The 25,485-nt window shown below is 41.5% G+C and overlaps 1 protein-coding gene across 1 annotated transcript in view; it reads left to right on the plus strand.

The window, feature by feature from the left end:
- Window positions 1-2,820: 2,820 nt before the first annotated feature.
- LYPD6 (LY6/PLAUR domain containing 6) overlaps window positions 2,821-25,485 on the plus strand; it is a 128,396-nt gene continuing 105,731 nt past the window's right edge. The window contains exon 1 of the mRNA XM_046657677.1: window positions 2,821-2,937. The gene's annotated coding sequence lies outside the window, so the exon portion shown is untranslated. The remainder of the gene's footprint in view (window positions 2,938-25,485) is intronic.

The following is a 25,485-nucleotide window of genomic DNA, read 5'->3' on the forward strand; positions in this document are numbered from 1 at the left end:
AAGTAAACCTTGCTTCTTTTTGCACATGTAGTGGTTTCATCACACTTAGCTCAGTTTGCAATCATTTATTTGTGTGACTTGATTTAATGTCTGTCTCTCTCATGGTGTGCTCCAGGAACATAAATATGATATATGTTTTCTTCATTGTGGCTGGCACATAATAGGAGTTGGATTAATGGTCGTTGAATAAATAAAGTGCTTGCTATTGGAGTAGAGAGAAGAGGAGTTGCTAAGCCTGCCCCTGTCAGTTTTGAAGACTTCATAAAAAAGGTAATATTTGAAGTAAGTCTTGAAGCAAGGGGAGGAACTTGCTGTTAGGGGTGGGGGTAGGGCTGGTGACGAAGAGAAGGGCAGCATTCCAGCACTGTACACTCTTAGCCATGGACATGTGAAGTCACATAACATGTGTGGGAAGGACAAAAAGTTGCAGTGGGGCAGGATCATCCTGCCTAGGGAAGTGTCGGGGCAGGAGATGAGGCCAACGTGGAAGCCTGGGGTCAGGCTGGGAGGGAAAGGCCTTGCCAGCCAGGCTAGGTCTGAACTTCATAGCAATGGAGTTACAGTGACTGAAGGATTTTAAGCTTTTAAGGGACATGATCACTTTTGTCATTCTTAAAGAGAGATCGCAGCATGGTGGCTGACTGATTAGTAGAGCAGTTAAGGCTGTTGCTGATGCCTGGGTAAGAGATGATAAGGGTGTGGCAGCAGCAGTAGACATGTTGAGGAGGGACTGACCTGAAAGCTATTCTAGGAGACAGAATTTATGTGACTTGGTGATTGATAAGATTCGGAGGGTAAAGAAGGAGTATTTAATATTTTAGCTCTTCTGATGCCTGAAGAGTATTGTATGTTGGGAGTTAACGTATTTAAAATTTTTTTTCTTGATCAATATGTATTACATGTTCTCTAGAAAATACATAAAGCATAAAGAAGGAAACAAAAAATCATCTATAATCCTAGCACACAGAGATAAACACTGCTGAAATTCGGAGTGCATATCTTTCTATCCTTGTTTTAAAATACATTTTGGAAAAGAGATCCCAAGGGTTCTATCTCCACCCGGAACTCAGAGCCTCATGAACTGCATTAATATATTGAACTGCATTTTGAACCCAAATCATAAGTTTTAACTAAACTATGAGCTGAGGCAATTAAAAAAAAAAATCAAGTGAACTAGGAACACGGATGGGAACTTCAGAAGGAGGAATTTCTTCCCTGGAGACGGGATAAGTGGCAGCGCTGACACTTATTAATAAGTACCAGACTCTAACTCTCAGAGGTAGCCTGCCCAGTCCCTGAGGGGCATTTCCAGGTTCAGTTTGATTAATTCCTGTTCAATTCATTCAACATGCTGAGCCCTGCAGGAAGACAGCACCACAAGGAGCGCCTCCCGTGTTCCAAGGTTCTAAAGGAGCGCTGATTATTTTTGCCCACTTGAACCTGGAGCTTGTGTAAACCTGTGTACATAAACGAAGTAAGAAAAAACTTGCTGAGGTTCAGGAGGTGTTAATCAAAAATATGTTGTCGGAGGCCCTTCCAAACAGAGAGAATGGGAAGGAAGTTAAAAAAAGAAAAATAATAAGGATGCTTTTATGTTGAAAGGGGGTAAGGAAGAGCAGAGGCAGGAAGACTCAGAGGGGGCTTGCCTGAAAAGAAGCTCGAAGAATAGAAAGTCCAAGGAGGAGAGAGAGGGGCCTCAAGGATGAACAAACAGAGCCACTGGGGCAGACGGTCCTCGAGCGGGTAGCCCTGCAGATCAGGTGCGGGAGCAGGCGGGGCTGCGGAGGCGAGCTCCCGGCTCCCGGGCTCACCCGCCGAGCTCCTCCTCCAGACCTCCCCGGGGACCTTTCCTGGTCAACCCGCTCCTGGCCAGCGCCGGCGGGGCTCCGAGGGGAGGCGGGTGGGGGCGTGCTTCTCTAACACTCTGAGGCTCCGGATTGATACAAGTCCAGGAGAGTCACACATGATTTACAATAAGGAAGAGAAAATCAATACCTCTTGAGAGGTTGGGGGGCGGGGGGCTTCACTGGGGGGGAGGGTATGGTAGAGGGTGGGAGAATTATGTCCACTAAAACCCACACCGGATTCCCACTTTCTCACGGAGATCTGCCTCCCAGACTCTCTCCCCTGCTCCATCGTCTGGCCCGCAGTCTGGGTCTTCTACTGCAAACGTCCAGTGGTCCAGGTCTGCCCTGGGTTCGGAGCTCGCCCTGCTCTTCAGCTACTGTTCCTAAGTGCAGCGAGCTTCGCGCGGCCATAGGGGTGGCGGGGAGTAAGATCTGACCGGGGCCATTCCACACTGCCAGGCTTTCCATCCCTCTGCTGCTAGCCAAGGTGAGGCGAGCGGCTCAGGGGGTCGCTAGCAGGAAGGAATCGTTGCAACCTGAGCAAACACTGCTCGTTTTGAACGCTCACTGGGAACGAGCTTCAAGGGCAGGTCTCAAATCCTCCCTGTTCCGCCCGCCGGACTCGGCTGACTCACCCCGCCGGCCAGAGCGCGGGCCCAGGCGCCCCACCTAAGGCCAGGCGGTCCGCTCCAGCGGGCCAGAGTTTGCAGACTTGGCGCTCAGGCCGACTCTCCCGGAGTTGGGTCTTGCGCGCCGGGCCAATGAGCGCGCCCGGCGGAGGGCTCGGCTCCCCCCGCGCGCGCTGATTGGTCCGCGGCCGGCGAGGCCGGGCTGGCCGGCCGCGGCTGCGGGCGGTGGCGAGTGCCCGGCGCGGGTGGGAGTGGCGCGCGCGCCCCTCGCCGGCCCCCGCCCCTCCCGCCGCGTCCTCTCCCTCCCTCCGCCCTCCCGGCGCTCCCTCGCTCCCTCCCCGCACTCCCCGGCTCCGGCGCGCGCTGGCGGGGCTCCGCATTGCACACTCTGGGGGCGCCGCAGTGTTCGTGGGATGGGGCAGCGGGCTGCCGCTGGCGGCCGGAATCCGCGTGCAGCCCGGGTGAGTAGAGGCGGGCTTCCCGGGAGAGCACAAAAGGAGACCCGGTTGGTGCCAGCAGCCCGAACTGATGCGGGGCCTGGGCCAACCGGGCAGTGGGCTGAGTCCTTGGAACTACCCAGTATTTGGACAGCCCCCCGGGGGGAGCGGAGCTGGGGTCCTCGCCTCCGCATCCCGCTCCGGTGTTCTGCCTCCGAGTAGGCAGCCAGCACTGCGCGCAGCGTGGGCAGGTCCAGAGGGGCGTGTGTGTGCGTGTGTGTAGCGCTGGCGCTCAGGGGGTGGGATGGAAATGTCTGGAGCTGCCAAGTTCAGCGCTGGAGGAGTCTTTCCCAAGAGTAATTCAGCACCTTCCCAGGGCCAAGCGTGCGTCCACCAGGAACTCCAGCCTGAGGGAGTTCCCGGGCGGGGAGTGGCGGCGCCCCACATGTTGCTGCGGGGCAGGCGCGGGGCGGGCGGCGGCCGTGGCCTGGCTGCGCCCACCCGGAGCCGGTGCCCCAGGTGCGGTGAGCGGGGGCGCCTCCAGCCATTGCGAGAAGGCGCCAGGCCCACTGACCACCCACCTGGGCGCCTCGGCGAGGGGGCCGTCCGTCCACCCAGCCAGGGCTTCGCCTGGGCTTGACTGGGCGACTGCTTTTCTCTCTGCTAACAGCAGTTCGGTTGATTTACATTTGGATAAACAGTCAATTTCAGCCTAAAACTCTCTATTTGTGGGTCTGACTCACTCTGACCCCCACCACAGTCTCACCATCTCTCCGCCCCTCCCCTCCCCCGCCCGCAGTATCGACCCTACTCCTCTCGGCGCGGTTCAAAACTTAGTGGTTGAACGTGATTGCATCCGGCATGGTCCCTGGCATCTTAAGTATCATAGTCATTTGCCATTTCCTAGGGGACTATAGGACTTGTTATAATTTGAGGGGGGCGGGGCCGGGGGACTTTGGTAGCAATCTACTGGTGGAATAGCACTGGCCTCCCAGAGCGTATGACAAAAAGAATGTTAAGCTTCTCTTCTCCCTCTGGTAACCTACCCAAGGTGTGACCTCCAAAATTCAGTTTTCTTTGTGGGAGGCTAGGGAGCTTAGATTCTCCAGGGGGAAGCTTATTTCTTGTTAAATTGACTTACGTGGCATACACTGTGTTCTGCTCTGCTCTGGCCAGCCATTGCAGATGCCGTGATGTTATTAGAGCAGTTCTCTTAAAGCCATTACATTTTCTGTCGAGTGAGAGGACTCGAGGAAGCTGCTTAAAATTTTGAAGCTGCACCTTATTTCTCTAGAAGGCATTAATGGTTACTGTATATGTGCTCACGTGTATCAAGTTTGCAAAAGATATTTGTGCAATCGTCCATGAAATGGCTCAATGCACATTTATGTTAAATCCATTTAAATGTAAAACATCTATCTGTTTTCAATTTTAGTTTCCACCTTGACCAAAGGCACCAGACTGAGACAGGACTTGAAAGAGGCTTCCTTGTTTAAACAGAGGTTTTATAGAACTCCAGTCCTGAGAGCACACAGTAAGCTTTCTGAGCTTGTAGGCACGCAAAGGCTGTTAAAAATTGTGAATTGGTTTCTCAGGGTAAAAATATCAGAAATGCTTCCAGACCAAAAAGGTAGATAAGATTCATGGGCTTATATTTTGAAGCTGTTGACAGTCTTTGTAAGATGAATGTTTATATCAACAGAATGCATAAATGGGGCTGATAACAGGCAAATAATGCCAAGTAAAAAACCATACCATATATTGCATCATGCTGTTCAGTTTACAGGGCACATTAAACTGCTGTTAAATCTGTTATTAAAGTGTCTGTGAGGAAGTCAGATTTTTATCACCCCCATTTTACAGATGGAGTAACTGAAGCTTTCAGAGATTAAGTGAGTTTTCCAAGGTGAATAACAGAGTTCAAGTTTTTTTCCCAGTTTTTCCCTCCCTTGCTGCCTCCTCCCTCCCTCCCTTCATTCCTTCTTGCTGGGCTACATTCTTTGGTGTTTTCCTACTTCTAATTTCTGCACTCTTTTTACTGTCAACCCATGGCTTCAGGACCATTCTGTACCAATCCCGAAAGGCTTTGCTCTCTACCAAGTATCACTTAGCTCCCACTAAGGTGCGAGCTGATAAAGATTTAAGGAGAAAGCTAATAATGGTTTTAAGGAACTACCCTTTTCAAAGGGGTATATTATTTTTATTAATGAGTTGTTAAATGTACAAGCAATCGAAACCCTAAAGAATGAGGTCCTAATGGTAGTGTTTCAGGAAAGTCAAGTGACTAATAATGGCAGAGATGTTTGAAACATCGTGAGTCTCCCACTTTATGAGCAGAAACTCCTCATAAAGTCTGTAGACAATTACAACGAAGCCCTAATAAATGATTATTTCATTAGTGCCATTCTTATTTTAAAAAGAATTGGCAAAACAGATTACTTAAATAAACCCAGAACCACTCTGGAAAAAAAAATACCCACTTATCAAAAGTCCTGAAATCCTTGTTAGCTTGTTTACAAATGCAACAGAAGACAGTGATTAAAGAGAAATCATGTTTTTACCTGTATTGCTAGCAATAAGGAGTTTACAGGTATCTGCCTATCTGATTATTAAAAATCCATCATTTGCACATCTGTTTTTGGAAAATTATTGTTCATAATGTTTATTTGTGACGTTGCATAATATTTATTAAGATAGAGTTTTATTTGCATTAAATAGGTAGTATTGAGTTTACTAGTGATAAATCTTGGTTAAGTATGTGGGCTTTGGGTTCAAGTTCTGGCTTCACATACCCTGTGAGGCTTCAGAAAGTGATTGTACCTCTCTGTGCTTTGGTTTCCTTATGTGTGAAGCATGGGTAATAATGATACCTACCTCATGCAGTGTTTCAATTTATCCATGCAACCATATTTAGTAAGCACCTACTATGTGCCAGTACTGCTCTAGGTGCTAGGGATACATGGACAAACTCCTTGCCAGTGCAGTTTATCTAAGAGTTAATGACATGTTGCATGTAAAGTGCTTAGCATAGAACATGACCCCTAGTAAATGCCCCATGATTGTTGGCTGTTGGTATCATACATTCATTCAGAGAATGTTCACTAAGTGCCTAGCAGAAGCAATGTGGATTGGAGCATATAATGATACATATTTCAATGATACATATTTCAGTTCAGTTAAATATTCCAGTGGGAGGGGGAACTCCAAGGAAAGACATCAAGTACACAATCAGTTCTCTAAAAGAGACTTCAGTGCAGATGTGTTACGGAAAAAAAATGGAAGGAAATACTTAAAAAATCAAATTACCCATAAGAAAGTGGGGAGTATTTCCCACTTATGGCAACTTATGATGAGAAAAAGAAAGATCTTGTATTCAAGCTCTTTGAAACACTAAATATATAGCAAAAAAATAAAGGGAAGAAAAAGAATGCTTACTTAGATACATGTAGTGGAAAAGGAATATTTGAATTTAATATTTGAATATTAAATTGAGCCCATGAAGGGTGACAGATCCCAGGCACGCTGAAAATGAGATAAAAAGTGAATATGAAAAAAATCTTTGCAATGGATTCCCAGAACAATACTGAAAGATTCTTAAATACTGTGAAATGAGAATTGTGGAAGCACTTGGCTTACATTATACCAAATATATACTCAGAGATACAAAGAGAACATAGTGTAAATGAATTCTTTGCTTCTGCTTTTGCCATGTATTATTCCTACACCCAGGTTTTCTCAAGAAATAAACACGTTGGAGATAATAGATCAGGAAATGGCCAGTGTGCAGGATATTCCAGACCTAATCAACAGACTAGATACTAAATTCCTAAGACCAGATGGCCATTACTCCAGTGTGTTGAAGAACCTTTGTCTGTAAGTGACAGCTGTCTGGGGCGTTGGCTGGCAGCCTTGGGGGGCTTCTGTCAAGGGAAGGGTTTCAGGGAGGACCCTGGAGCCATCAAACCAGATCCAGGTCCCAGTGGACAAGTGGGTGATTATTATTCAAAGCAAACACAGTTTAAAGCAAATACAATTTATTTTGTAGAAAGGGGCAATAGTATATTAGAGTTAAAGAAGGAAGTATGTGTGTGGCTACAGTGTTGTAGAAAATGTGTTATTTTTAAACTTTCAAAAAGCCTGACCAGGTTTCAAATCCCAGTTCCCTCCCTATTTATGAACTTTTTGTTTGGCCAAGGAACAAAGAGTGGAGATAAATAGATGTTTCTCTGAGTGGACAAAGAGGCTCTTTGGGCAAGTAGTTTGAGGATGGTTTTATTTAAACTTTTATAAATGTTTACAGATGGTATGCAGTTCTTACGGGTAAGTAAAAACCAAGCTGATAAAGTTGAACCACAGGAATAACTTAAAAGACAACCTAAATGGGAAGAAAAATAACAGAAGATTAAAGTCAAAATGGAAGATTAAAGATAAGTGTCCTTGGGAAAAGCAATCCCAAGCACATTTATAGGAGATGGTTTTAAATTCTCTTCTCATCAGCAGTCAACATAGCTGGATAATATTCTCTTGGTTTGGATCCCAGGTGTGGACATGGCACTGCTTGTCAAGCCATGCTGTGATAGGTGTCCCACATATAAAGTAAAGGAAGATGGGCACGGATGTTAGCTCAGGGCCAGTCTTCCTCAGCAAAAAGAGGAGGATTGGCAGCAGTTAGCTCAGGGCTAATCTTCCTCAAAAAAAAAAGGAGTAGGACATAAAATTATATATTAGTGTGATGCCGTTTTAAAAAAGTGTAGTTGTCAGGGCCGCCCCATGGCTGAGTGGTTAAGTTGGTGTGCTCCGCTTCTGGGCCCAGGGTTTCTCTGGTTCGAATCCTGGGCATGGACATGGCACCGCTTGTCAGGCCATGCTGAGGCGGCATCTCACATAGCACAACCAGAGGGACCTACAGCTAGAATATACAACTATGTACTAGGGGGATTTGGGAAGAATAAAAAAAAAAAAAAAAAACAATATTTGCAACAGATGTTAGTTCAGGTGCCAATCTTTAAGAAAAAAATGTAAAAAAACGTGTAGTTGAGTAAGTTTATATAAATCCTCTGTACCTACCTGTTCATCCATCTATATAGAAAGAAATGAATCAACATATTGACAGTGACTGTCTCTGGGTGTTATGGGATTGCAAATGTTTTTATTGTCTTTTACTTCAATATTTCACAAATTTCCTACAATGAACATGTATTGCTCTTATAAAAAAGCTGTTATGAAAATAAGATGTATTATAACCTTAGATTTCACATAGTCTTACTCTGAGAAAGGCTCTTTTGATTGTCATTTCTATGTCTTCTGCAATTCTGTAGTTGAAAATTTTGTCTTCTTTTCACCCCTGAAGTCCCTCTATGTAAAAGGCAGCATATTTAAATAATTTTTTTGTATTTGGTCTTAGGGAAAAATGTGGCTGAAGATGAACGCTGGTGCTTTCTTTAGTGAGAACTGGGAAATGGAAAGGGATTCCATTTTTGCAATAACTATCAGGATATGAAGAAGCAAGTTAATGGAAGCACTGCTGAGTCCTTCCTAGTGTGTAAGCCCCGTGAGGACAGGGACCAAGTCTCTTTCTTTTCTTTTTGGCTCCACAATGCTTGCCTTGGTGCCTGGCACATAGCAGTCTCCCAGTACATACTGTTGAATGTTTTGAATGGAATGAAAGGGCTGAAAGCTCCTACAGAGTCGCAGAAATTGAAATAAGAAGAGATCCTAGGGCCCATTTTGTCCTTGAGGTTGTATGAGTCACTCAAGTCTTAGCTGTGATCTGTAAGTCATCCTGAGATTCCTTGTTGCATATAACCCCTGGGCTGCAAAAGTGGTATGTGTTGGTTATCTAGGATCCTCTGGCTTATTCTTGACTTTTGACCCAGGTCCTGCCGCTTGCTTCCTCTCTTATTTCATTTTGTTCCTGTGTTTTTAGACTAGAGTTTTGTTTCTTTCCTTGGCTCTGGACTTTATCTTTCTCTCGGGTCTGGGCTTGAATTCACCACCTTCCTTTCCTGCTTTAGACCCCAGTGCATATGATCCCAGTGAGCTCTGGCCCTTCCTGATAAGCTAGAATCTTTGCAAGATAAAAATATATACCCAAACTATTAAATATTAACAATTGACTATTAGCACCAGATCCCTAGAAGAAACCTAGGAATCCTTGTATGTTGTTTTCCAACATCAGCTTAATAAGGTACTTATGCAGTAGTATACTTGGTATTGTCAGAAAGAATCTTAGCAGAAGGATGGATGATTTTATCTTGTTATTATGTAAAATTTGGTGTATATGTGACTGCATGCAACTCTTATTCCTCAAAAAAGACAGACGTGAAGGACCCAGATAGGAGCCCTCAAATGATTAAATCAAGCCTTAGGATTGTGGATGAGGATTTGGGGGAGGTGGCCATTATCTGATGACAGAATATAAAGTTTTCTAGTTTGGAAATATAAAAGCTCAAGGGATAGGACCGTTGTCTGTCCATTATGAAGGTTACTGCAGAGCCTACTAAAGGATCTTCTTGGATTCAGCTGCTCTAACTCCAAGACTACCATTGGTCACCTGTGGCACCCGTGTAACCAGAAGGCTATAGGACAGGAACCACTGCTTGCCATCCTTTGTAGGAGTCCTTGTAGCAGTCCACATAGCACAGCTCAGGTGTGAGGAGGTGAGATCCACACTGATAGGTGCGGGAGCCATCCTGGCTTAGAAGCCTCATGCCCCCAGAAGCTGATATCTCTTGTGACAACTCCACAGACAAGCTTCCAGGATCCCATAAGGGATGTACCCAGTTTCCAGAATCAGAACCCTCCGAGAAGCCCTGAGTATGAGGTCCCCATCAGGTAATTTTAGTTTTCTCTCAATCTACCAATTAAGGATCATAGTTATAACTCGCAGCTAGTTACCGTTAACTAGTAACCTAGTTGACATTTTTACCCTTATCAGGTTGCTACAGAAGAAGAGCTAGGCAGATACCAGAAGTCAAATTTTCACGCACACAGTTACAAATAGAGTGAACTTGGATTATTTTTCATGAAAATAAAAAACTAGAACTAGAACTCATCTGTTGGTGTTTGAAAGCAAGGAGGAGTTTTAGACAGAAAGTAATAAGCTCAAAGACTATGTAATACCCCTGTCTCCTGTCCTGCATTCCCACCTGCTCATCCTTACTCTCTTTTTTTGCCAAGAGGGGATGCAGGCTAAAATTAAAAATAGGTTCAAAAACATTTTGGTGTATACATGAATGATTACCATATAATGGGTTGTTAGGTGAAATGAAAGTATTGGGTGTGAATCTTCCATGTTTTGATAGATCTTTTAGAAGCCATAGATGTAAGAAACCATAAACCCAGGATTATTCCCCTATCTCTGCCATTTTTTTTGAAATCATGATTGTTACTTGAATTATCAAAACAAGTATCTTTAAGCATTCTAAATGCTTAAAGAACAACACAGTTAATGTGTTTGAGTGGTGGGATTTGGGGTGAACATTTTCAAAAATGTATTTCTTAGTATTTTTATACCCTAAAAAGCAGGAGAAATAAACCTCACATTATTCTCGTCTCGCTTTTTTCCTTTTTAGTACCCAATAGTATAATAAATTAGCAAATGTGCACATTATTTAAGTTTCCATCAAGACATCTAGAAAAACTGGTTCCTTTATGCCATTAAAGCAATTTAGATAATGTATGCACTTACTTGCACTTATAAGAAGAGCATTGATTGCTCTCTGCTTTTTATTTGCAGGATTCTGCCTGTTTGTGAGGGAATATGTCAGTTTTCCATTGGCAGAGAGTCTGTGTGGAAGAAAGGATAGAGGCCTGGGCTCTCCCGTGTTGTAATCCTGGCCCCACCAGTTGCCAACTGTATGACCTTGGGCAAGTTATTTAGTTTCCTCCAGTTTAACTGGTTGCCATTAACTAGCTGGCTGACCTTTAGCAAATTAGTCACCCACTGTCTGGGCTTCATTTGCTTCCACTATAAAATCAAGAGGCTGCACTAATTTAAATTCCCAGATGAGTAGGAACCAACATATATTTTTTGACATTTAAAACTACCCATTAAATGCTGATCTAATAAAATAGTTTTGAGCAACTGAAAGTGTGGCATAATGTTGGTATTTAGACCAAACTAAATTAAAAGACAGAGTTCTTGACTTCTAAGAGCATGAGATCCATAATAAATAATTGAAAAGATGGAGCACATCTCCCTGGAATCTTGCTGTGTAGATTTTCACTGTTCTTTGACTTGATTATCCATGTGGAATACATTTAATTTCTTAGAATTTTTCTGTCTTGAAGAGAGAAAAAATCAACTTTCAAGTGTTCTAAAAATATTACCACTTAAAAATACTGACTTGAATAGAGGTCATATTCTGCATTTACGTGGTGTCTTTCCGTACAAGATCAAAGGAAGGGTATTAGAAGTACATGGTTTTTCTTTTCTGTATAACTTCATAGAAGAATTTTCTTTTATGGAGTTCTTTTAATTCATATTCCCAATCACCCAACCGAGTGAATTCACAGAAACTTTTGTAGGCGTTCTGACTCGTTCTTCGTCAGGAGTGTCCTTCCATCCATTATTTCCCAATTGATAATCCTTTTTATTCTTCAAGGCCTAGTTCAAATTCAGCCTCCCCAAGGAAGCCTTTTCTCCTGATTCCCTGGTCCATGTAAATTTTACTCTTTTACTTATACCTGCATTTTGTACTGACATACTGTTTTTTACATCCTAGCTTATTGTTTACGTAATGTCTTATTTCTCTTGAATGCTAGCATGAGTGTATTGTCTTGCACAGAGTAAGCTCTCAATAAATATGTTGAATAGAATTACAACTTTCATAGAGAAAAAGCTGTAAAGATTGGGGAGAAGGGGGGAAAACCATAAAAGATTGGTTTACATGGAAGGGATAAGTTTTGTATATTATGACAACTGCTGCCTAATTTGAGTCTTTGGATGCCCACGAGGAACAAATAGATAGCACACACTGTGACTGTTATCCTCAGAGACACTTCTCTACTTTGGTTTCCTTAGGAATACCTTCTAGGTACTGAGAGTCTTTACGGAACAGACCCTAAGCCCCACATCACCATGACCTAGGATTTGGGAAAGTTAGCTCTGCCATCTTCGCAGGTGGAAGTAAAAAGCTGGCTGCTTCACATTTTCATAGTAAGCTGTCCTGTGCTTTTAAAAGTGTATAGATAATTTCTATTTAAAAAAAGAGAAAAAGTTCAAAGAAGAAAATAATCATTCCCCTTTCTATCACTGATATTTAAGTATTCATATGTAATTTCTTTAGTACCTTGATAGTCTTCTTTTTCTCGAGTTTCCATGGTGACTACCTAGCTATGTATATAGCTCATTTCAGTGTGTTTGATACTTATCCTAATAGAATAAAATAGAGGACTATATATCAAACTTGCTGTATGTAGATAAAGATATACAAAGTCCTTCTGTGATATTGGAAAACTCTTTCAGGAGCCAACTCCCATATGGCCCCCTTCTAGTAGAAGTGAATAACACATAGAAGTTAGGGCTGGTGCTTTTTAAACAGAGAACTAGACAAGGTTAGATCTGTTTAATCTCTAATAGCCAATGTTCTTCTTCCTGTTCCATTGTCATAGACTGGAATCACAGCCAGCTGAGTTAAAATGTTATTTTTTTATTGCAGTAAGATTGGTTTAGAACATATAAATTTCAGGTGTGCATCGTTACATTTTGATTTCTGTGTAGGTTACATCATGTTCTCCACCCAAAGACTAATTACCATCCACCACCACACACGTGTGCCTAATCACCCCTTTCGCCCTCCTCCCTGCCCCCTTCCCCTCTGGTAACCACCAATCCAATCTCTGTCTCTATGTGATTGTTTGTTGTGTTTTTATCTTTTACTTATGAGAGAAATCATGTGATATTTGACTTTCTCCCTCTGACTTGATTTGCTTAGCATAATACCCTTAAGGTCCATCCATGTTGTCACAAATGGCCGGATTTCATCGTTTCTTATGGCTGAGTAGTAGTCCATTGTGTATATGTACCACATCTTCTTTATCCATTTGTCCCTTGATGGGCACCTAGGTTGCTTCCAAGTCTTGGCTGTTGTGAATAATGCTGCAGTGAACATAGAGGTGCATGTATCTTTACGCATTCATGTTTTCGTGTTCTTTGGATAAATACCCAGCAGTGGAATAGCTGGATCATAGGGTATTTCTATTAATTTTTTGAGGAATCTCCATACTGTTTTCCATAGTGTCTGCACCAGTTTGCACTCCCACCAGCAGTGTATGAGAGTTCCGTTTTCTCCACATCCTCTCCAACAATCATTATTTCCTGTCTTGTTGCTTATAGCCATTGTGACTGGAGTAAGGTGCTATCTCGTTGTAGATTTGATTTGCGTTTCCCTGATAGTTAGTGATGTTGAACATCTTTTCATGTGCCTGTTTGCCATCTGTATATCTTCTTTGGAGAAATGTCTGTTCAGATCTTTTGCCCAATCTTTAATTGGCTTGTTAGTTTTTTTGTTGTTGAAATGTATCAGTTCTTTATATATTTTGGATATTAACCCCTTATCAAATGTATGGTTTGCAAATATCTTCTCCCAGTTGTTAGGTTGTCTTTTTGTTTTGTTTATGGTTTCCTTTGCTGTGCAGAAGCTTTTTAGTTTGATGTAGTCCCATTTGTTCATTTTTTCTTTTGTTTCCCTTGCCCAGTCAGACGTGGTATTTGAAAATATGCTGCTAAGACCAACGTCGAAGAGTGTACTGCCTATGTTTTCATCTAGAAGTTTAATGGTTTCAGGTCTTACATTCAAGTCTTTACTCCATTTTGAGTTATTTTTTGTGTATCGTGTAAGATAACAGTCTACTTTCATTCTTTTGCATGTGGCTGTCCAGTTTTCCCAACACCGTTTGTTGAAGAGACTTTTCTTTCTCCGTTGTATGTTCTTGGCTTCTTTGTCAAAAATTAGCTGTCTGTAGATGTGTGGGTTTATTTCTGGGCTCTTGATTCTGTTCTATTGACTTGTGTCTGTTTTTGTGTTAGTACCATGCTGTTTTGGTTACTATAGCTTTGTAGTATATTTTGAAATCAGAGAGTGTGATACCTCCAGCTTTGTTCTTTTTTCTCAGGATTCCTTTGGCTATTCGGGGTCTCTTGTTGTTCCATATAAATTTTAGGATTCTTTGTTCTATTTCTGTGAAAAACATTGTTGGAACTTTGATAGGGATTGCATTGAATCTGTAGATTGCTTTAGGAAGTATGGGCATTTTAACTATGTTAATTTCCAATCCAAGAGCATGGAATATCTTTCCATTTCTTTGTGTTGTCTTTGGTTTCTTTCAACAATGTTTTATAGTTTTCAGTGTAGAGATCTTTCACCTCTTTGGTTAAGTTTATTCCTAAGTATTTTATTCTTTTTGTTGCAATTGTAAGTGGGATTGTATTCTTAATTTCTCTTTCTGCTACTTCATTGTTAGTGTATAGAAACACAACTGATTTTTGTATGTTGATTTTGTGTCCTGCAACTTTACTGTATTCATTTGTTATTTCTAAAAGTTTTTTGGTAGATTCATTAGGGTTTTCTATATATAAAATCATGTCGTCTTCAAATAGTGGCAATTTCACTTCTTCCTTTCCAATCTGGATGCTTTTTATTTCTTTTTCTTGCCTGATTCCTCTGGTTAATACTTCCAATACTATGTTAAAAGAGTGGTGAAAGTGGGCATCCTTGTCTGGTTCCTGTTCTTAGAGGGATAGCTTTCAGTGTTTCTCCATGGAGAATGATATTCGCTGTGGGTTTCTCATATATGGCCTTTATTGTGTTGAGGCATTTTCCGTCTATACCCATTTTATTCAGAGTTTTTATCATAAATGGATGCTGTATGTTGTCAAATGCTTTCTCTGCATCTGCAAGATGATCATGTGATTTTTATTCTTCATTTTGTTAACGTGGTATATCATGTTGATTGATTTGCAGATGGTGAACCATCCCTGCATCCCTGGAATAAATCCCACTTGATCATGGTGTGTGATCTTTTCAATGTATTATTTCATTTGCTAGTATTTTGTTGAGGACTTTTGCATCAATGTTCATCAGTGATATTGGCACGTAATTTTCTTTTTTTGTGTTGTCCTTGTCTGGTTTTGGTAGCAGGTAATGTTGGCTTTGTAGGATGAATTAGGAAGGTTCCCCTCCTCTTTCATCTTTTGGAAGAGTTTGAGGATAGGTATTAAGTCTTCTTTGAATGTTTGGTAGAATTCACCAGGGAAGCCATCTGGTCCTGGACTTTTATTTTTTGGGAGGTTTTTGATTACTGTTTTGATCTCCTTACTGGTGATTGGTCTATTCAAATTCTCTATTTCTTCTTGATTCAGTTTTGGAAGGTTGTATGATTCTAAGAATTTATCTGTTTCTTCTAGGTTATCCAATTTCTTGGCGTATAGCTTTTTGTAGTATTCTCTTATAATCTTTTCTATTTCTCAGGTGTCTGTCGTAATTTCTTCTCTTTCATTTCTGATTTTATTTATTTGAAACTTCTCTCTTTTTTTCTTGGTAAGTCTAGCTAAAGGTTTGTCAATTTTGTTTATCTTTTCAAAGAATCAGCTTTGGTTTCATTGATTTTTTTTCTTTTTGTTTTTTAGTCTCTATCTCATTTATTTCTACTCTGATTTTTATTATTTCCTTCCTTCTACTGATTTTGGGCTTTGTTTGTTTTTCTTTTTCCAGTTCCTTTAGGTGCATTATTAGATTGTTTATTTGAGATTTTTCTTATTAGTTGAAGTGGGCCTGCATTGCTATAAACTTTGCTCTTAGAACCATTCTTACTGTATCCTATGAATTTTGGCATGTCATATTTTCATTTTCATTTGTCTCCATTTTGATTTTGCCTTTGATTTCTTCATTGACCCAGTCATTGTTCAGTAGCATTTTGTTTAATCTCTACATATTTGTGGTTTTTCTGATTTTCTTCCTCTAGTTGATTTCTAGTTTTATGCCTTTGTGGTCTGAAAAGATGCTTGGTATTATTTCCATCTTCTTAATTTATTGAGACTTGTTTTGTGGCCTAGTATGTGCTTAATCCTGGAGAATGTTCCATGTGCATTTGAAAACAATGTGTATTCTGTGGCTTTGGTTGGAATGTGCTGTGTATATCTACTAATATCTACTAAGTCCATCTGGTCTAAGGTGTCATTTAAGGCCAGTGTTTCCTTGTTTATCTTCTATTTGGATGATCTATCCATTTGTGTAGTGGAGTGTTAAAGTCCCCTACTATTATTGTTACTGTCTAATTCTCCTTTTATGTCTGTTAATAATTGTTTTATATATTTAGATGCACCTATGTTGGGTGCATAGATGTTTACAAGTGCTATATCCTCTTGTTGGATTGTTCCCTTTACCATTATATAGTGGCCTTCTTTGTCTTTGTTACACTTTTTGTTTTAAAGTCTACTTTGTCTGATATAAGTATTGCTACCACGGTTTTCTTTTCATTGTCATTTGCATGGAGTATCATTTTCCATCCCTTCACTTTCAATTTGTGAGTGTCTTTAGGTCTGAATTGTGTCTCTTGTATGCAGCATATATATGGGTCTTTTTTTTAACCAATCAGCCACCCTATGCCACTTTTTTTTTTTTTTAAGATTGGCAGCTGCACTAATATCTGTTGCCAATCTTTTTTTTTTCCCCTTCTTCTTCTTCTTCCCAAAGTCCCCCCAGTACACACTTGTATATTCTAGTTACAGGTCCTTCTAGTTGTGCTGTGTGAGACACTGCCTCAGCATGGCCTGACGAGCGGTGCTAGGTCAATGCCCAGCATCTGAACCAGTGAATCCGTGGGCTGCTGAAGCTGAGTGCATGAACTTAACCCCTCTGCCACGGGGCTGGCCCCAATCCTTTACCTTTTGATTGGAGCATTTAGTCCATGACATTTAAAGTAGGTATTGATAAGTATGTACTTAGTGCCATTTTGTTACTTTTTTTTCTGGGTCTTTTAGTAGTTCTTTTTGTTCCTTTCTTCTCTTGCTCTCTTCCCTTGTAGTTTGATGGCTGTCTGTAGTATTATGTTTGGGTTCCTTTCTCTTGATTTTTTGTGCATTTATTATAGTTTTTGGTTTGTGATTACCATGAGGTTCATATATAATAACCTGTGTGTATAGCAATGTATATTAAGTTGATGGTCTCTTTAGTTTGACTTCTTTCTAAAAGCTCTACTCTTTTACTCCCCTCCTTCTGTTTTATGTTTTTGGTATCATATCTAACATCTTTTTTTTTTTTGGTGTGTGTATCTGTTACCCTCTTATCATGGAAATAGGTAATTTTAATACTTTTGTCTTTTTGACCTTCTTATTATCTTCATAGATGGTTGATCTACCTTTACTGTATTTTTGCCTTTACCAGTGATTTTGTTGCTTTTTTTTTTAAAAAAATCATTTTCTTATTCCTATTTGTGGTCTTCTCTTTCCCACTTAAATAACTCCCTTTAGCGTTTCTTGTAAGACTGGTTTCTTGGTGATAAAATCCTTTAATTTTGCTTGTCTGGGAAACTGTTTCTCTTTCCTTCCATTCTGAATGATAACCTTGCCAGGTAGAGTATTCTTGGCTGTAGGTTTTTTCCTTTCAGCACGTTAATTATATTGTGCCACTCCCTTTGAGCTTGTAAGGTTTCAGCTGAGAAGTCAGCTGATAGCCTTAAATGGTTTCCTCTGTATGTAACTTATTCCCTTTCTCTTGTGACTTTTAGGATTCTCTCTTTATCTTTAATTCTTGACATTTTACTTACAGTGTTTCTTGGTGTGGGCCTCTTTGGGTTTATCTTGTTTGGTGCTCTTTGTGCTTCCTGTACCTGGATGTCTGTTTCCTTCCTTAGGTTAGGAAAGTTTTCAGCTATTATTTCTTCAAATAGATCCTCTGCCCCTTTGTCTCTTTCTTCTCCTTCTGGGACACCTGTGATACAAATGTTAGTGCACTTGATGTTGTCCCAGAGGTCGCTTAGAATGTTCTTGTTCTTTTTAATTCCTTTTTCTTTTATCTGTTCAGCTTATGTGATTTCCTCTAGTATTCCGTCCAACTCCCTAATCTGTTCTTCTGTATCATCTACTCTGCTATTGAGTCCATCTAGTGAATTTTTCATTTCCGGTATTGTATTCTTCATTTCTGATTTGTTCTTTTTTATATTTTCCAATTGTTTGTTGAAGTTCTCACTGAGTTCATCCATTCTCCCAAAATCAGTGAACAACCTTATAACCTTTTGTTTGAACTCTTTGTCAGGTAGATTATTTCTGTTTTATTTAGTTCCTTTTCTGGGGTTTTGTCCTGTTCCCTTATTTGGAACATATTCCTTTGCCTCCTCATTTTGCCTCTTTCTCTGTGGTTATATCTATGTATTAGGTAGGTCAGCTACATCTCCTGATCCTGGAGAGGTGACCTTATGTAAGAAATTCCTTATGAGGCCCAACAGTGTGCTTCCCTCTTGTCACCAGTTGCAGATCTTTCAGGAGTGTCCTGTGTGGGCTACATATATCCTTCTGTTGTGACAGGGTTGCTCTTGCTGCAAGTGCCCAGGGAGGCTAGGCTCTCCCTCTGGCTGGCTGGCTGTAATGCTCAGCTGTGTGTGGCTGCTATGGACCCTTCAGTTGCTTTACTGGGCATGGGGAGCCTCAGCACAGTTGATTGCAAGGTCTAATAGCACATTCCTGTTTTGGTTTTTCTGTTAAGTGAGTAGGCCCCCAGCATGGTTTGTTGCTAGGCTCAGGGGCTTATAATTGCTGTAGGCCTTCAGCCTGCAAGGCTCTTGTCAGCTCTCTCAGGATTGCAGCTGAGTGGGGCTGGCCCTGGCACTCAGTGGGAGCACCCAATTGTTTCATGCTTTGGAAGGTGGAGCTGATCCCCTATGTGGCTGTATGAGACGCATAAGTCTTCTACAGTTGACAAGCCCCTCCACCTGCAGGGCCACAAACACTGTCAACACAGTCCTGCCCCATGTACTCACCCTGACGCCCTGAAGTGGATCCCGTCACCTCACTGCAGAGGCCCCACACACTCCACCAATGCCCCACACACTCCACCCGCTCCTTGTGTATGCCCTGACCCTCGGAGGCAGACCCACTTGCCGGGATGCAGAGGATCCAGGCACTCAGACTATGCAGGCCTATAGGTTGCTTGAGGGCTTGCTGTTGGGTGGGGACAGTCCCAAGGGCAGGCTGCCTGCCCTGGCTGACCTGGATGAAATCAGTGCTCTGGTGGGTGGGGCAGACGCCTGTGCCAACAGGCCAGGGGAAGAATTCCATGGCTTCTGCCACCATCTGTGTCAGCACGCCTGTACTAGGTCACAATAATGGCTGCTGCCAATGGTCAGTCCCTGGAGAGGTCTCACCTCTCACCAAGATGCACCCAGAGCCTATCAGGTGAGTCTCTTTTCACCAAAGGACTGTGCACTTTTCTTTCTGGTGATTTTAGGTTGCTTTCCAAAAAAGGTGAATTTGTGTGTGGGCCCTTTAAGAGCTGGCTTGTTTCCCCTTATGTCCAATAGCTTTTCTGGGGGCATTCCCCATTGTTAGTAGCCAGCAAAGCCAGATATTATGACACTTGTCTCAGTAGTGCTGAGTCCAAAGGATGCTTATAGTGGTAGCGCTCCCCCGCTCAGGTCCCCCACTGCTCCAGGGAAGACTGCATACCTTAGGATTGCTCCCGGCTAGCAGTGAAGCACTGTGGCTTGTGAAGATGGCTTTTTTTCCTCTCCAGAAAGGAATTTCTCCCTCTTCCACCTCAATCAGGACTGTCCCTTGTTGCGGGGGTTCTTTCCATTCAGTTTTCAGTTCTCTCTCAGGGGTAATTGTTCCAAGAGTAGTTGTCAATTTGTTGAGTCCATGGGGGGAGGTGAGTTTAGAGTCCGCCTACACTGTCATCTTGACACCAACCCCCTAAAATATTGTTTTAAGGAGCACCAGTTGAGATGTGGCTGGATCAGTATCAGCTCCACCCAATTCTGAGAAACAACTAAGGGTTCACCTTCTACTGTTGCCAGTGTGGTTATTCTTGGTATAGGCAAACTAGGCAAGTGAAAATCAACAGGATGCAAGAGATATTTTTCCCATGAAAGCTATTCAGAGGCTAAACTTTCTAAATGAAGGACAATATGTATCATATAATGGAATAGAATTGTAAAGAAATCCACTGTTTTTATGGTATTTTCTTCTCTGCTTGTAAACTATCTGGGGGAGACCTTTGCTAGAAGGGTAAGTTTTCAACTAGGCCAAGCAAATTCAAGAAATGTACAGTGGTATAGCACCTAGAAGACATTGCAGACACGCAGGGAACCTTATTTCCTATAGTTTCTGGGAAGTTCTGACGTTGCATGAGGGTTTCAAATATCTCCAGGAGAAGGAGTGTGCTAAATAAGGTTGAACATAGAAAATGGAAAGGAAAAGAGTTCAAGAAAGAAGGACTAAAGTAAGGAAAGGATCACTTACTTTATAATCGATTTAAGAAAACTTTCCAATCCTATCTGATTCAGATCTTACCTGGGAACCCCTAAAATGAACAGAAATCAATTTGAGGAGAACCACAGAGCTCTATTTACCTTAAATTATGTGCCCTGTTCCTGCCACTGCCTCCATTCTAGCCACTCCCTTGGTAAGGCATTGTCTCAACTCTAGAGTCTAAAAGATCATGGTTGAAAGGCTTCCCTTAGGGGGAAAGGTATGCTTGCAATGAATGAATCCCAGCCGGTTAACAGCTGCATATTGATCAAGTAGGCAAGTAAAAGTTGAGGGAATATAAGAATTCAAGGGGATTGAGACAGACTCAGAAGAGGCAACTATTTTGTGGTGAGATATGAGTGGAAAGGGAAAATCTTGGCGTCATTGCTTATTTCCCACTTTTTAATCTAAACTCTCATCATGCTACTTGCTGAATTATCAATCACCAATTAATTACTGGATTTGGGCCAAGCCAGTTAACTTCTTTGAATGTCCGTTTCCTCATTTGTAAAACGATTGTAAAAAATCAGCACTTCTAGAGCAGGATCTGCAAGAAGAGCTGCTGGTTCTGTGGATGTTGAAGGGAGAAAAAAAGTGTCTGTGGTCGAAGATGTTTGGGAAACAATAGGTTAAATAATAATTTTTTTTTCTTTTAATGGCAGGACTTCTCACAACTTTTAGTAACTGAATGTTCATTCTAAATATCTGTGAGGAGGTGGACTATTCAGTGAATCCCAAACCTGTTTGACAGTAGAACTCATTTTGAAGGTGCTTCTCGAGGGTCAGTGTTCTGTGCACAAAATATTGGACTTGCTGATGTCTGAGGTCGTTCTGGGTTTTAAATTCTGTGAATCTACAATTAGGGAATCTGTCTCTCTTCCTGTTTCTTTTCTAGCTACCCTCTTGCTTATGATCTAGAAGCTCTTGTGTTGTCTATAACCTTTTTGATCAAAAATGTACTCTTGTTAGAAAATCTCTGTGCCTGCTTTAAGAGAAGAAAACATTAAGATAGTGCAAACCTGCAAGCTGTGCATTTTCCCCTTTATTTTTATGTTTTAGACTACATCAAGTCACAGGCAGTCAGAGCACAAATAATGAATTCCCCAAACACACACACACACCACCTAACAAAAATATTGAAACATTTATATTAATAGAAGGGATAATATTTCAGAAAAGAACAATTTATAAAAGACCCAGATTTTATTCTGACAGAGGCATTTCTGAGCAAAGCAGTGCAATTAATCAAGAGCTATAGCATAACAATGACAAAGATGAATACTGAATATATAGAAAATGTGCACTATTCTTTCCTTCATCTTCAGGATTATAGAAGACGTTTATTACACCTTGTGCCACCAACACCCATCTTGGATTTTCTGTGTGGCTCCTGCCAGATTAACCCTTTGCTTGACGAGATGCTGGTAAAAGCTGGGTATTCTTGGGAGGGAGTCGAGGCAGGTATAGACGTCTGGGACACAGCGTGGCTAAGTCTGGATTGTGCCTCCTCCTCGTGAGATAGGTCCGCTTCCAGAGGTCGTTGGGGGTGGGGGAATACAGGGTGGTCATCTGTAATCTCTTAGGTTAGAAAGAGAAAGGATTGACACTGGCTGTTTTTCATAATATTATCATTGCATTTTATGAATTCTCTGAAATTAGAGTAATCTGAGTCTCTACAGGTAATCTACAGCAGACAACTTACAGCAGGCTGTGAATTTGATTTCCTTTATATCTTTTTAAAGAAATAATTTATTAGGTAATGTGAGGATACAAAAGCCAAAATATAATAATTTCCCTTTTAGAATTAAATTAATACCTTGTGCTATTTCTAAGCTGATTTATCCTCCTCCCTTATTTAAAATTAAGAATCTTTGTCAAATGTTCTGTTATTTGAATTCAAGCTTATCTCTGATGAAACATCAATATTCCTGTTTAGTTTTTCTTGTCTTGTTAAAAAGATTGGAATTAGGGCTGGCCCTGTGGCCTACTGGTTAAAGTTCTGTGTGTTCCGCTTCCACGGCCTGAGTTCGCAGGTTAAGATCCTGGACGCGGACCTACTCCACTCATCAGCCACACTGTGGAGGCATCCCACATACAAAAAAAACAGAGGAAGATTGGCACAGATGTTAGCTCAGGGCTAATCTTCCTCAAGCCAAAAAAAAAAAAAAAGGAATTAGTTGTATACATTCAATTATATTTTTAAACTCTAACTTGAATTTTGAAATTTGGTGAACAATTGCTAACTATATTTTTCCCAAGTGATAAAAGATGTTTTGTAATATTGTCTTGATTCAGAGGTCACGTGTGTCCTCACCTCCTTGAATTGTCTTGACAAGGGTTCCAAACCACACTGTGCCCTAGTTTTTGAATTCAGCTCTCTCATCTTTAGAGGCCGCCTTTTCTATTCCCTTAAACGTATGAACGGTGTGTTAGTTCATCACTCTTTGCCAACCCTGGCACAGAGTAGGTGCTTGGTAGATATTTGATGAGCGGAGATTCTCTCTTCTCAGTCAGTGTTTGCTGAATAAATGAGAAGATTAGTTAATGAGCAGTACTTCCTATAATTCTCACCACTGTCATGCCAGTAATGTAACCATTACCTGGCATACAAGACTATTTTTCTTAACAATTAAAAGTAAGTTTTTAGTAACCCGCACACACGATGCTAATTAGTGTTTAATGTTTAGTTTCCTGTTTTTAAAGATACACAGATAAAAGAATTCTGCTTAGATATTTCTGTACAGATTTTAAAAACATAACAGATGATCCATGTGATTGGTTCTGTGCTGCAGAAGCTCAATAAGCTTTGGAAGAGACCTGAGTCCTCTCCCGTCAGACTGAGATGCTCTCTATGGGACTGAACCTAGGTGCCGTAAAACCACTAGGCAGGGTTTGTTTTGGCATGTTACAGCATTGCCCCTTGGGAACGCTCAATCATTTTATGGAAGAAGGATTTCCATAAAGGTTTCTGCATAACTTTCAAGTCATCTTGCGTGAATCTAGTTTGCGTTTGGCTGTACTTGATTGTTGATGTTTTATAGGCAACACTCTGGATGTGTAGAAAGACTGAGTCTTCCCAGCCATTTTTCAGACTTATTGACCAGGAAGTCTTCCTTATTAAAGACCAGTTGTTTGGGACATGACTGGGTTTACACCCTTCTCTTTTCACAGGGGGCAGAGAAAAGGCTCCTCCTTTTCCTGTTGCGTTCCTGCGGTTTCCATAATTTCCTAACAACACCAACATCATTATTTGACAATGTGGAGTTGATTTATTAAAAGGACCTGTCCATTTAATAATCCACCTAATGGCAAAAGAGTTCAAACGTCTTGTTTTGGGGTTTGGCATGTTGATTTTCTTTGCTGTAATTTACCCAGTAAATGACAATATTGAGATTTCCTTTCTCATCTTTTTTGGCCAAGTATTTGTGTCATTTTTTTGGCAGGACTTGAGAAACTATCTCTTATTGATGATTTTGAGAATTGTTCATACTTGAATAGAGATTATGAGCTTAAGTTTAAATAGCTTTGAAATCTTTAAAAAATAGTTACATCTTTTAATATTGCATCAACACTGTCTACATTTAACTTGCCTAACAATTTGAATGACCTAATATTTTACATTTGCCAATGCAAACAGCAACAATCAAGCAACAAGTACTTTTTTCTGGGCCCTATCCAGAGGTATAAAAAGGAAGGGTAAGACATGGCAACTGTCCTCATGGAACTTGGAATTGGCTTCCCTCTCTGTTTCTCTCTTTAAATCTTTGAGGACCAACTTGTGCCAATCACAGTTCAAGGTAGAAAAACAATAGTGAATGGAAGCAGCAAAAGTCTGGGGATAAAGCAGTGAAAAAGACTCACAAAGATCCCTGTCCTCATGGAACCTACATTCTAAAGGGGTGGAGGCAGAAAATAAATGAATAAGAAAATATGCGTATGTTAGATGGTGATAAACACTATGGGAAACTAAAGTGGGGAAGAGGGAGAGAGTGTCAGAGGTGGGTGGGAGGCAGTTGGTAACTTTAAATATGGTGGTCCTGGAGACCCCACTGTGAAGGTGTCGCATGAACACCTGGACAAGGTAAGGGAGAGGGCCATGGGGACCTCTGCAGGAAGAGCCTCCCAGGCAGAAATACAAAGGTGCTACAGTGGCATCGTGTCACACTTGCTCTCAAAACAGCAAGGAGACCAGTGGCAGGAGTGGAGTAAGCCAGGGGAGAGTAGTAAAAGGTCAAAAACATAAGGGGGCAGGCTGTCCATCACGCAGGGCTTAGAGGTTATGGTAAAGACGTCCTTCCTTCCTCCCTTCCTCCTTTCCTCCGTTCCTCCCTTCCTCCCTCCCTTCCTCCCTTCTTCCATCCTTCTTTTCTTCCTTCCTTTCTTCCTTCTTTCCTTCCTTCGGAGAACCTGAATGATTTGGGGAGCCACTGGAAGAATTTGCACCAAGGAATGACCTGGTTAAATGTATAATTTAAAAGATTACTGGCCACTGTGAGGACAAATAATAGGAGGGAGCAGGCAAGGTTGAAGGGGGCTGTTGTGATAATCCAGATGATGTTGGCTTAGACCCAGGTGGTTGTGGTGGAGACGGTAAGAAGGGGCATTCTTTGTCTATTTGGAAACAGTGGAGGAGACAGTATTTCCCAAAGGGTACGATGTGGGGCATAAATGAGAAAGCAGAGTCACAGATGGTTCCAACGGTTGGGGTCTGCTACCTGGAAGAGTGGGGTTGTCTTTTACTGAGATGGGAAGGCTGAGTAGGAGCAGATTTGGAAGAGGATCAGATCAGCTTCAGACACCTTGCATTTGCGATGTCTCTTGGGCTTCCAGATGGAGATACGGAGTAAATGGTTGGGAATACGAATATCAGTTCAGGGAAGATATAATTTGGGGATCTTTATTATCTCTGTAAAAGAAATGAAATGGGAGCAGATCCACAGGTGTGAGGAGATCAGATCAGCATCAGCATGTCAGAGCAGAGTGAGGACAGTTAAGTTGTAGTCGTATGAGTCCTTTAGTATTTGCTATAAATGCAGAGAAGTCGGAACTTGTGGACTACAAGAGATGCAGCAACTTTCATGGAAAGTGTGAGAGTTGGACTGGTC

Source organism: Equus quagga, chromosome 4 (genome assembly GCF_021613505.1).
Source record: "Equus quagga isolate Etosha38 chromosome 4, UCLA_HA_Equagga_1.0, whole genome shotgun sequence".
Classification (NCBI taxonomy): domain Eukaryota; kingdom Metazoa; phylum Chordata; class Mammalia; order Perissodactyla; family Equidae; genus Equus; species Equus quagga.